The following is a 10,843-nucleotide window of genomic DNA, read 5'->3' as shown; positions in this document are numbered from 1 at the left end:
ATGTCTGAATAAATTTCCTCCAGCATTGGAAAGGTGCTGGTGTTGAAAGCTCTTTGTTAAATGTTGTCTCTAGCCAATCCAGATTACAAAGAAGCAAAAGTATGGTAGTTGCCATCTCTAACATTGGTTGGGTGTTGTGTATCCATTGCTGCAATATAGGTTTATGTCCAACTGTGCCAAGGTTTAAGAGTAATTTTTTTTGAAAATTTTAGGTATTGTGGGTTGGTCAGCTAGGTATCCAAAAATCGCCATTTGTGTACTGGTCAATGTGATGCCTGAGTGCGAGTGCCGTATCTAGTTAGAGTTTCCCAGAATAAATGTATATGCGGACATTCCCAAAGACAATTATTATTATTATTATTTATTTATAAGGTGCCAAAGATTCCGTAGCGCTGGATACAGAAGCAAGTAACAAATAGATGAGGTAATACATATAATTAGCACAGATGAGTGTGAGTAATGCTATGTAATGCGAGAGTGGAGGTGGGGAGGACACAGTAGATTATTAATGGTAGCAAAGAAGTGTCTGGGTTTATTAGAAAGCGTGGAGTTGAGGAAAGAAAATTTGAATTTAAAGTGGATGAAGTCAGCAAAGGAGCAGGATTTCCTCCATTGGCGTTCAGAGGAGCAGGAGCACTTTTGGAGGAGACGAGTATGTAGGGAGTGCCACACTTGGGGTTTAGATTGGCAGGGACGAAGGGGGGAGGCTGGGGCTGCAATATGAAGGGCAACAGAGAGTGTGGTTTTGCAAAGAAAGGCAGCAGCATTGGGGCATGATAGGGAAGAAATGAGAGCAAGTAATGGTTCGAGGGAGGATGGAAGATGGGGGTCAATACACAGTGTGCGAGTGACTTTGGGTGAGAGAGGGAGGTCAAGGGGTAAAGAGAAGCTAAAGGAAAGGAGATTCTGGTCTGAGAGGGGGAAGATAGAATTGGAGAAGTTGGAGATGTCACAAAGATGGGAGAACACTACGGCCAGGTAGTGACGATCATGGGGGGGGGGGTCGTTGTCCATTGGGAGAGGTCATAGGAGGAAATGAAAGCTTGGAGTTTAGAGGGAGCAATAGTAATAGGAGGGTTGGTAGGGATGTTAAAATCCCCAATGATGATAGTGGGAAGATCAGTATAGAGGAAATGGGAAAGCCAGGAAGCAAAGTTATCAAGAAATTGAGATGTAGGGCCAGGGGGCGATAGATGACAGCAACACGAAGGTGAAGAGGGGAGAAAAGGCGGATGAAGAGAACTTCAAAGGAGGAGAAGGAGGGGGAGGGTTCACCGGTAATAACACTAAAGGTGTAGCCAGGAGACAGTAGGACACCTACAACACCTCCTTGGTCCCTGTGCTGGGGAGAAGGAGAGACCCATGTGGAAGAGTGCAGCAGGGGAAACAATATCAGAAGGGGAGATCCACATTACTGTAAGGGCCAGGAGACCAAAGGAATAGGAAAGGAAGTGGTCATGAGTGGGAGTGAGTTTGTTGTAGACAGATATTTTATTCCAGTGTGTGCAGGACAGGGGAAGGTAAGTAATGGGAATAAGGTTGGCAGGATTGGATGTTTAGGGGGGACAGGGTGATATGTGGTGAAGGGGGGGCGACAGTGGATAGAGGGGATAGGCTTATGTCTGTAGTATAGCGTATTGATGTGGGAAGCCATGTGAGGGAGTGGGAGGAAGTGTTGAATGGAGAGTAATAAGGTGTAAGTGATGTAGTAATTGAGACCTTACAAAGTCATGAAATAGGAGAGAGGGCCAAGGTCTACTCTAAATCCAGTTCAGACTCCGTTACAAAGGAAATAAGTTCAGAGTTCAAAACAAAGTTCTTGAGATGTGATGCTTGCAGCCAGAGAAGAATGGAAACATTAGGTGTAAAATATGGAGTTGCAATTGAATGCTGAATGTTGTCCTCATGTAGCTGTGTTTTCTGGAAGAATGTTTCCCTCCTGTCCTCCAATTGTTCAAGTCTTGTGTATTTTTTGCTTTGTTATACAAAATGGTGTATACACTTGTAACAAATACACACTGGCTGTCACAGCCTTTGTCTGTTTAATAAGTGAATAAACCCCCACTAATAGCACATTACAAAGACAGTCATAAATTATTAGGCAAACTATAAATTAAATATCAAATAGCAAAAAGCACCTCCGTTCTGTAGGATTATGACCTTCTGTAGTAGTAGTATTGGAATAACTTCAAATTAAGCTATATAATTCTAGTACGATTGTAACTAACAACACTAGGGGGTAAATGTATGAAAGAGCGATTTCTGCAAGTTGCTGGAAATTGGCGACTTTTTTTAAATTTTCCCTGCAAAGTCGCCGATTTACGGCGACTTGCAGAAATCGCTCTTTCATACATTTATACCTAGGACTAGACACACTAGCTAATGCAGCATAGGACACTGATTATATATAGTTAACCACATCTAATCAGTGACATCAATCAGCCCCCACTCACTGCACAGTCTAGCAATAAAATTCTTAATCAAACAAGCAGTTATAAAAGCAAATTCAGATAGTCAGTTTTAACACTGGTGCACAGGCATTGGATGATACCTACCATGTATTACAAAAGCACATTCAGTGGAATAGATCTGTCTCTCTAGAATTGCATTTTGTACATTTGCTGTCAGGTGTAAGAGAGGATATATTATAATGGTCACAGTTTTATTTAAAATCAACAACTTATGTAGGGAAAGCAGTGTGCAAGGTTCTTTTTCCTTTTACCAATTTCTCAACATTTTTGGGGGCGTGTTCTGGCCGCATTTTGTGCCCACACACCCTCTTTTCCCTTTGCATGCTCCTGTAGAGGCCCAACTGTTGAAGCTGGAGTTGGGCAGACGGTCGCCTTTCCATGGTGATTATGCACCGCTGCTGGCTCCCCCCATAGCTATACCTTCCGCGCTGATTGCCCCTGCCACACGAGGCCTTCGTGAACTTTTCATGAGGCCGAAGCCCCCACCATGCTGTGACACAAACTGCCCAACACCTCCAATGCTTCCTGTGTCGCGTTATTGAACAAGTCCAGCACTACCTCTGACAGGTGTACCCCGTCTCTCCTATGCAAACCTGTGCATTTCGTGCTAATGTCTTTATGCTCTATGCTGATGCCGCTGTACACGGAAATGAGTTTACTTATAGCTGAATTCGACCTCTTACGAGCTCTGTCAATGTCTGCCCCCTTCCTTGCACCTCTCCAGGACAGCATTGGGATGATATTTGACCATACTAATGTAATGGCACCCCAGCAGTCTTTCATTCACACCAAATGTTGCCAGATACCTCGTTCTAAATCTAAAGATTTCTTTCACAAGTCTGGACGCTGTTGCCCCGGCCTCTTTTATCCGCCGACGGCTCATTATTCCCCAGCCCTGGCACTCAAAACTCACCCGCTTCCTCCAAAGATGCTCTCGCACTGCTGAACGCCTCTGGAGGAAATCTCGCTCTCTGGCTGACTTCCTCCACTTTAAATTCATACTCTCTTCTTTCTCCTCTGCCCTCTCCCTCGCTAAACAATCCTTCTTTAAGTCCCTCATTTCTTCTCAGTCCTCCAATCCCCGCCGCCTCTTTGCCACCTTCAGCTCCCTCCTCTCCCCTGCCCCCCCCCTCTGTCCCGCCTTCCCTCTCCGCTTCTGACTTCGCCACTTTCTTCTCTTCCAAGATTGAGGCCATCAGACTGAACATCTCCTCCTCTTCTCCCACCACCCTCATCGCTTCCCCTCCCCTCATCAACCAACTCTGGTGTTCCTTCAGCCCTACAACCGGTGAAGAAGTTCGCTCCCTTATTCTTTCCTCTCCACCCTCTACCTGCCCTTTTGATCCCATCCCCTCCCACCCCCTTCGCTCTCTCTCTCCAACGGCCTGCTCTTACCTAGCACACCTTTTCAACCTATCACTCTCCTCTGGTGTAGTACCCTCCTCTTTTAAACACGCTCTTATCTCTCCTATCCTCAAAAAACCCAGTCTTGACCCCACCTCTCTTGCTAATTATCACCCTATCTCTCTTCTCCCCTATGCCTCCAAATTACTTGAGCGTATTGTCTGCAGCCGCCTAACCAGGCACCTCACGGACAATTCCCTCCTCGACCCTCTCCAATCTGGCTACCGCCCCCTCCATTCTACCGAAACTGCCCTGGCCAAGGTTACTAATGATCTCCTATCAGCCAAATCCAAGGGTCACTTCTCCGTACTCATCCTCCTTGACCTCTCTGCAGCCTTTGACACCGTGGACCACCCCCTCCTGCTGCAAACTCTTCTCTCTCTCGGCCTCTCTGGTTCTGTCCATGCCTGGTTCGCCTCATACCTCGCTAATCGCTCCTTCTCTGTATCCACGTCTGGTTCTTCCTCCTCCCCCTACCCTCTGCCCGTAGGAGTCCCGCAGGGCTCTGTTCTTGGCTCTCTACTCTTTTCCCTCTACACTTCCTCCCTTGGTGCTCTCATCTCCTCCTTCGGTCTTCAGTATCACCTTTATGCTGACGACATTCAACTCTATATCTCCTCTCCTGATCTTTCCTCCACCCTCCTCGCTCGGGTATCAGATTGCCTCTCCGCCATCTCCTCCTGGATGTCCGAGCGCTTTCTCAAAATCAATATCTTTAAAACTGAACTTATTGTCTTTCCTCTGCCCAGACTCCCATCCCACCATGACTTCTCTATTGTCGTCAATAACACCACCATCTCCTCTGTCACCCAACTTCGCTGTCTGGGTGTTACCCTTGACTCCTCTCTCTCTTTTGCCCCCCACATTCAATCCCTTGCCCAAGCCTGTCGCTTCCAACTACGCAACATCGCCCGCATCCGTCCTTTTCTATCTCAGGATGCCACCAAAACTATCATCCACGCACTCATCATCTCCCGCCTCGATTATTGTAACCTCCTCCTCACTGGCCTCCCCCACTCCTGTCTCTCCCCCCTCCGCTCTATACTCAGTGCGGCTGCAAGACTCATCTTCCTCTCACGCCGCTCCTCCTCTGCCTCCCCTCTCTGCCTTGCCTTACACTGGCTCCCCTTCCCCTACAGAATCCTTTTCAAACTCCTCACCACCACTTACAAGGCTCTCTCCAACTCTACTGCCCCTTATATCTCTAACCTACTCTCCATTTACACTCCTGCCCGCTCCCTGCGCTCGGCCAACGACCGCCGCCTCTCCTCCACTCTTATCACCTCTTCCCACTCCAGAATCCAAGACTTTTCCCGTGCAGCCCCTCTTCACTGGAATGACCTCCCTCGCTCCATCCGCCTCTCTCCTACTCTGTGCTCCTTCAAACGTGCACTCAAAACTCACCTCTTCCTCAAAGCCTACCAACCATCTACTTAACCCCCATCTCCTCCCTTTTGCTCGTCCTCCCTTCTCTCCTCTTGCCTCAACTGGCTCCTCTTGTGCCTGGTCTGTTTACCCTCCCTTAGGATGTAAGCTTGTATGAGCAGGGCCCCCTCCCCTCCTGTCTCCATACCTGTTCTTCCGTTCTTCCGCTTTACTGCATATGACTGGCCGGAGCTTCTGAAGTATTGGTACTTTTTGTCCATTGTTCTATATGGTTTCACCCTGTATAGTCTACTGTTAGTACTGTATGCGGCGCTGCGGATACCTTGTGGCGCCTAAAAATAAATGATAATAATAATAATAAGTCATTGCCCCCGAGGTATAAAACTATCACATCAGGTTGGCTACCCTTTTCTACTGCCTCTAGCAACTCCTTTGTGAAGAGTCCCACCATACCATCCCTCTTTTTCCCAGCCAACTAACAGTGAGTGGCTTCCTAGCCATTGGCCATATGGCCTAGTTGAAGCCTGGTTTGCTGCCCAATAGACATAGGAGTGTCCAATGATCCATATTCGCCTCCTACCATGGTTGGCTGTGAAGAGATTGAGACTGTATGAGTGAGGTGGCAGAAAAAAAAGCAGAAAACCACCAAATGAGCTCTGCTGAGTGTGGTGGATATAAGGGTACCAACTTTTCATTCACGTACATCAGGGGCGGATCCGATGTTCCGCTTTGCCACCCTGAGATAAGATTTGTAACTGTCTGACCTCCAGCCACCCAGCCTTTTGATATAATCTACAGATCGCCCCTCAACAGCTGCTGATGTTGCCGTGACTATCCTAAATGAGTGTATTACGAATCTACATCTCAACCTAAGGTTTGCACGTATCTCTTAAAAACCGCTGTGAACTGGAACCTTGTTAAAGGGGATGCAACCCTGTACACAGGAAGACTTCCCCGCCCTCCGGCCTTGAACGAGATATTGCTTCACTGCAGCCACAGGGCAATGCGCCGAATCCGCCTGGCGCCACATCTGGACCCACCCACCTTTTCCTAAGTGGTCCCTCTTGGACCTGTGAATTTTACACAACACTGTGTTATAGGACACTACCACATTCTTACGCAAAAAGCCTGACCTGAGTGATTTATTAGATTGTGCGATCAATTTGCTGACACTGACAGCCCCACTGTATGCCAAAATGAATGCAGTAGTAAAAAGTGTTGTTTCCCGTTCGTCCCTGCATACTGTGGGTGCTATCCCTACTAACTCCCTCAGTCTCTCTGCTGTCACTGGTTCCCAGGGATCCAGGTTCCGAGTCTCGTTTCTGGCCCAGCCTCTAATTATTGTACGCTCTACGAATGCTTTGGTTGTATCTTCTTCTCCCCTCAGCCTTAAGAAAAGGGCAATGCCGGCTAGTATGTTGCTAACACCGGCCTTCGAAGCCCTGGTAGTGTTTAGCTCACCTAGGAATGGCAATAATATCTGTAGGGTTTCATTACTCTCTGATGATCTTCTGGCCTTAAACTGCTGCCATCTATCCCATCTCCCCCTCCCTTTCCGACCTTTCTATCACCGTTCTCAACTCCTCTATTTCCCCTGTTCCACAACTTCGCTGCCTCGGCGTCACCCTTGACTCTTCTCTCTCCTTTGCCTCTCATATTCTCTCTCTCGCTTAATCCTGCCGCTTCCAGCTGCGCAAAATCGCACGCATTCGGCCCTTCCTCTCCCAAGATGCCACTAAAGCTCTTGTCCACTCTCTTGTTATCTCCCGCTTGGACTACTGTAACCTCCTCCTTACTGGCCTCCCCCCGCTCTCATCTCGCTCCACTTCGCTCCATACTCAATGCTGCCGCTCGGTTCATTTTCCTTTCTCGCCGCTCCTCTTCTGTCTCCCCCCTCTACCAATCCCTCCACTGGCTCCCCATCCCCTACAGAATCGTGTTCAAGCTCCTCACTCTTACTTTCAAGGCCCTCTCCAACTCCACTGCTCCCTACATCTCCAACCTAATCTCCATTCACGCTTATCCCGCCCTTTGCGCTCGGCTAACGACCGCCGCCTCTCTTCCCCCCTGATTACCTCCTCCCATGCTCGCATCCAAGACTTCTCCCGCGCTGCCCCCCTCCACTGGAACCAGCTCCCCCGCTCCATCACAACTTCCCCCAACCTGTCCAGCTTTAAACGGGCCTTAAAAACCCACCTCTTCCTTAAAGCCCTCCAGTCCCTCACGTAATTGACCTCCTCCCAGTCTCCCCCTACTCCCCTCCCACTCCTGCCCTCCCTCCTGTCCCCCTCTTACCTCCCTCCTTTTCATTCTCCTCTTCCCCCCTCTCCGTATCTGCCTCTGTTCTCCCCATTCCCTCCTCCTACCATTGCGTCTCTGTCCGTCCTACCCTCCCCTTAGATTGTACGCTCCTTCGAGCAGGGCCTTCTCTCCTTCTGTTCTCCACCACCTTAACTCTGCTCTTCAGTTCCTTGTCTCTTCCACGAGGTCCTCCTGCCCTTCTACCCCTCTCTCTACCCCGCTTGGGGCTCTCACCTCTCATCTTGCTGTACATTGAGCTTCGGAGTTACTGTGCTTTTTGTTAACTGTACCGTGCTGTCTCACCCTGTATCGTGTTTCTGTCTGTCCCTGTACGGCGCTACGGATAGCTAGTGGCGCCCTATAAATAAAAAAAAAAAATAATAATAATAATAATGTTGCACTATAAGTTCTCCATGTTTTTTGGGCCAACGACTTCGCCACCAGCTTGCCTAGACTGGGTTGACAATCTACATTAGATAGGAAGGACATGGTAAGCCTACCTGCTTAGCATGAGGAGCAACCTCCCTGAAGACCTTCCACTTCTGTCGCGAGAGCGTATCATCTATGGTATCGTCCTGGACATGCTTTGTCCTGAATGTAATGTACTGATGCAGGCACCTTGCAACTAACCACCTAAGCAGCCTAATAACTGGGAGGAGATGATGCTGACTGATTGTTACTGGCGTGCACCACCCCCAGGTTGTCGTACCAGAATCTGATGTGCCTGTTCTCTAACCCTTTTCCCCGAATCTCTAACGCCACCACTATTGGAAACAGTTCCAGTGCAGCTAGGTTCTTGGTGAGAGAGCTAACGGCCCACTTGTCTGGCCACGATTTTGCGCACCATTCCCCCGCATATATGATTCAAAACATATTGCCCCTGCTGCATCTGTGAACAGCTGCAGGTTAGGCTGCTCTGTTGTGGGACATAAACGCACCCCATTAAACTCGTGTAGGAAACAGTCCCATGCCAACAGGTCCTCTCTGATCTCCCTGCTAATGCGAATCCTGTGGTGATTCTTTTTATACGCCTGCTGTAGCTCTCTTGAGACTTCTCTTAAATATGCGGCCCATCGGTATTACGTAAGTTCAGCAACCCCAGCAATGACTGCATCTGTTTTAGCGTGATCTTCCTAGCTTCTATGTACCTGCCAACCATCTCGCTGAGCCTTGCTATCTTTTCAGCTGGGAGCCTGCACTCTAACCTGTCAGTCTTAATTTCGATTCCTAGGTAAGATACGATTGGCTTTGGGCAATCAGTTTTTATTTGAGCAATAGGGACACCGAATTCCCTAAAAATGCACTGGATCTTACCCAAGAAGTGGCCACACTGCTCTGTCTTTGCAGGACTAACAAAAAATTGTCTAAGTAATACGATACAAATTTTGACTCAGTACGGGTTTCAAAACACCATTGCAGAAAGGAACTAAAAACCTCAAAGTACGAGCATGATATTGCGCAGCCCATCGGTAAACATTTATCAATGAAAAATTTGCTGTCAAAATGGAAACTCATCAGCTTAAAACTGTCCGGGTGTAATGGCAAGAGCCAGATAGCTGATTCTATGTCCAGCTTTGCCATAAATGCACCCCTGCCTTGTGCTCTAACCTATTTGATTGCACTGTCAAATGACTGATATTGGACCGAACACTGCTCACTGTCAAGTGCGTTGTTAACTGACACTCCTTCTGGGAAGGACAAATGATGGATGAGCCTGAACTTCCCTGTTGCCTTCTTAGGTACCAAGCCTAGGGGAAGAAAACCAAATCCTTTATGGGGGGCTCCACATATGGGCCAGCAATTCGGTCCAAGATCATTTCCTTGACAATTTTTTCTTTTACCACTGTTGAGTGTGCTCTGATGGACTTTAGGTTTTTACTCTCTATCCTTTGGGGAACTGACCTACTAACCGGAAGTTTAAACCCTTCCTTAAATCCCTCATAAATTAACTTAGGATACCTGGCCAGCAACACCTGCATCCTGTCCAGTCTTATTGGGCTAGTTTCCTTTGCTAGGCCCACTTGCGCTGGATAAGGCAGCCGGATGGCCTCCTTCTTTCCTTGCGCACTCTTTTGCAGAGTGGTTTCCTCCGCAAAAAAATACACACGTCCCTGAACCTGCATTGCGCCCTTGTACACTGAGCCTTGTTGATTGCCCCACACTTAAGTCTTTCTTGCCTTGTAAACTTGGCCTCCCCACCCCAGGCTTTGCTGATGGATCCCCTCTTTCCGTAGCCTCACTATGTCCCTTCAGACGGTCCCCTGAACTTCCTATAGACTGAGTGGATAAAATTTGTGTATTTTACCATACTCATAGTCATCCCTGGTAAAGCCTCTAAGTCACAGCCTATGTAAACGAACATCACACTCAGCCAATTATCCATAGTTTTATACGCATCAGCCTGCGCTAAACTTTTCTCAATAACGTCTCCTTTTTCCTTTTAGCCCTGCTTCTGTCAAGCTGTACATATCAATAAATGTGCCTTTTTCAATGTCCTTCCTCATTTGTTTTGACAAATGAGCTGCAATTGCTCCCAGATCGGATCCTAATGATACCCTGTCCTGCTCGAACGCTGCAGTGTTATGCTCGGAAGCCTGCCCCAACTGTCCTCTAACTGCATTTAACCAAGAACCGGACAACCTACGCTCTTTCTCACCATCCTCAACCACTCCCCGCTCATCTTTGTGTTGGTAGAGGCGACAGAGGTCTTGTATTTTGCTGCATTGGCCTTGGCATCAGCTGCTGCTGCTGTTGTACCGTGACCGGGCTGGATGTGGCACCTGGTGAACGATGTCAAGCTGCTGGAGTCTTGCTGGGATTGGCGTGGACATGGCGATGTCCTTCTCTTGCTGTGGTGCTGGACCTGGCACCTGCAGTCACCCTGTGTGAGCTCCTATCTCGTTGCGATGTGCGCTGATGTCTGGTGTGATGCGATCTTCTTTCTTGATGCAATCTTTTTTCTTGATGCCTAGATGATGCCCGTGATTTATTTCCCTGAGATGAGTTGTGCCGACTTTGCTCCCTTGCCAGTCCACGAATACCATGCCGCTGATGCCTCTGCTCCGGACTTCTATGCCTGTACGTTTGGCGATCTTGGCTGCGCCCTTTCTCTCGCTGGTATCTGCGCCATGGGGGTGAGGAGAACTGTGGGGGATGATAATAAGGGTATGGAGCAGGCTGATATCCTAATCCAGTGTAGGGCCCCAATCCTTACTGTCCTAGAACTGGAGGCGGTGGGTAGTTTACCCACTATGCTCTCTATTGTTTGCGGTGGACCATAG

This window comes from Mixophyes fleayi, chromosome 1 (assembly GCF_038048845.1).
Source record: "Mixophyes fleayi isolate aMixFle1 chromosome 1, aMixFle1.hap1, whole genome shotgun sequence".
NCBI classification, from domain to species: domain Eukaryota; kingdom Metazoa; phylum Chordata; class Amphibia; order Anura; family Limnodynastidae; genus Mixophyes; species Mixophyes fleayi.
Note: the sequence above shows the minus strand (reverse complement) of the source record.